The sequence below is a fragment of the Crocuta crocuta genome, unplaced genomic scaffold (genome assembly GCF_008692635.1).
Source record: "Crocuta crocuta isolate KB4526 unplaced genomic scaffold, BGI_CrCroc_1.0 scaffold16, whole genome shotgun sequence".
NCBI lineage: Eukaryota > Metazoa > Chordata > Mammalia > Carnivora > Hyaenidae > Crocuta > Crocuta crocuta.
In genome coordinates, this window is record NW_027531893.1 from 11402641 (window position 1) to 11405670 (window position 3030).

Sequence of the window (3030 nt, forward strand, 5' to 3'; positions counted from 1 at the left end):
CATCATGAGCAGGGCATTTGCAGGGAGTGGGTAATGGGGCTAAAAATATTTATTTAGAGCCGATTCTAAGGGCAGGCCACATTCCCATCCAGTCACCCACCTCCTGTTACAATAAGCCTTTTTTTTTTTTTAATAAATGTTTTATTTATTTTTAGGAGAGAGAGAGAGAGACAGCGTGAGCAGGGGAGGGTCAGAGAGAGAGGGAGTCACAGAATCTGAAACAGGCTCCAGGCTCTGAGCTGGCAGTCAGCACAGAGCCCGACGCGGGGCTCGAACCCACGATCCGTGAGATCATGACCTAAGCGGAAGCTGGACGCTTAACCAACTAAGCCACCCAGGCGCCCCCCCCCCTTTTTTTTTTTAATGTTTTTGTTACAATAAGCTTTGAGAACAGGGAAGAGTGGGTGAGTGTGGGTTCCGACCCTAGCTCTTCCTTTAGGACATGCGTGGATTTATTCTTTGATAAAAGTGACGCATGCCTATGGCAGAAAGCTTGAGGAGAAAATGAAATCGATCCATAAAGCCACCACCCAGGGGAAGCCTCTATTAGCCTCACGGAACTGCAGCCGCCAGTCAGTTTTCAGCGTGCGCCTGTCTGCTACCGTACAGATGGAAATGTAACCCGCGTGCAGAAAAGAACGTGGACAGAAATGTACAGCTTTCTGAATTTTCAGAGAGAAATGACACGTAATGAGCAGCCAATTAAGAAACAGGACGTGACCGCAAATATGTGTTTTTTTTTTTTTAAACAAAATCAGAATCCTGTTGTGCTGTGGCTTGATTTATGTCCCCCCGAGAGATATGGTGAGGTCCAAACTCCAGGTTCCTGATTTGGAACTAGGGTCTTTACTGATAGAGTCGAGTCACAGTGGGATGGGACAGGATGAGGGTGGGCCCTGACCCCGGAACCGGGATCCTTCTGAAGAAGTGACCCCGGGAAGAAGCCACGTAATAACTGAGGCAGACAATGGAGTGATGTAGCTATGGACACAGGAGCACCAGGGGCTGTCGGAGCCGCGAGAAAGCCAGAGCCTTCAGCGAGAGCACAGCCCTGCCAACGCTTTAATTTCAGAGTCAGAGCCTACAGAGCTCTGCGAGAATCCATTTCTATTGTTTTAAGCCATGCTGTTTCTATCAACTCGCCAGGACAGCCCGAGGACACAAATACACGGGCTGTGTGCAGTGTAATTTTTTTTCTGGTTATGAAAGTCCTAGGAGTTCACCACCTCCCACCGGGACACATGCTCCAGCTCCTAGACTGATCAAAGAAGGTCCCCTGTGGCCAGGAGACCGCCACAGACATACTGCATGATGTGGCCACAAAAAGCATGTTGGTGGCTCCCCAATGTCCCTGTGGTCTGGCTCCTGCACCCTCCGATCTCATCTTACACCCTGTTCTCTGTCCAGCCATGTGGGCCACCTCTGGCCCCTTCTTTTTGCTTCTGCTGCCACAGGGCCTTAGCACATGCTGTGCCATCTGCCACAGATGTCCCCATTGACATGCATGCAGCTCATCGTCATCCTTCAGATCTAAACTCTTTCCTGAACCCCTCCCCCCACATGATGCACCCGTGTAGCCCAGTGATCTTGTGACTTCTTATGTGGGGGCTCAGCTTCCCCAGCTCCCAGAGAGGACACCTCCTCCCTCATCCACCACTGGCCATGGGTCCCCAGCACCCCATCTAAACATCTCCCACGTCTCACCCCTCCTCACTATCCATGGCCACCTCTTGGCACTGTATTAGTGTCCCTTATCCATCTATTCTCCACCCTCGGCTGAGAGTTCCGTGTAAAACATGCCCCATTCCCTTACTAAATGGTCCATAGTGAGGTTAGGGCTTTGGCTTTCCCAAGTACCAGCAGTAGGGGCTCCCTTTAAATTATGTAACTAAAAAGGTCGCTGTCAGGCTCTGGGACCGGGTGGGATGGGCTGTAAAAATGCTGAGTGGACGGCATGAACACTGTCTAGAAACTCAAAGGCTCGGGATGGGGAGATAAAGCTGAACACAGCAGCAGCAGTGACTATGAGTGCTCAGGGTTCACATCCCTAGACAGGCAGTGAGGGGTGGCGTTCTTGGCAGAGGTGGGTGGGAAGCTCATGTCCTGGGGAGCACGCAGCCATCTGTATGTCCACCTCTGTCTGGGGAGGTGACGCTCTCAAGAGCAGATTGTCAGGGAGGGTTTCCCAGGCTGAGAGGCAAGGGCCGCCTCCCTCCTAGCAAGATGAGGCGGCCCGGAACAGGGAGGGATTCCATGGGGCAAGTCTGTGCACGTCCTGGGCAGGGTCCCAATGGAGTGAAGCAAACCTCAGCGCACGTCTGCTCATCACCTGCTCTGTGCCTCTCCAGGGAGGGCTGTGCTCAGCAGGGCCCCGGCACAGCATCAGCACTCAATAAATACCTGCTGGCTAGCTGGCCGGCTGGCCGGACTGATGTATGGCTGGAGGGAGGAGTGGGTGGACAGAAGGGCAGATACATGGATGGATGAATAGATAGGTAATGGATAGATGATGGATGGGCAGACAGATGGGCAGATGCATGGATGGAGAGATTAATTGGTGGATGATAGATGGATGGACGGAGAAATGGATGAATAGATGAATGAATGGATAAATAGATGATGGATGGATGGATGGACAGATAAATGAATGGGTAGATGGATGAATGATGGACAGATGGGCAAACAGGTGGAAGCAGAGATGACATTGTACATCTTTAAGGATAGGAGAGAAGATGCTGCAGGCCCAAGGTACAACCAGGCATGAGAGAAACCACCCAGTCTTAAGGTAAATCTCACCACCCAGCAGGGAAGTCATTGTGGAAAATGACTTGGGCAATTCACACCCTCTGGGACACATGGAGATGGGGGGGGGAGGGATGTGGGACTGTACTTGCACACCTCTAGGCCTTGGTTTGTGCTGCTTCTTTATCTCTCTTTCTTTACTTCTTTTAGAGAGAGAGACTGAGAGCAAGCAGGGGAGGGCGCAGGGAGAGGGAGGGAGAGAGAGGGAGGGAGGGAGAGGGAGGGAGG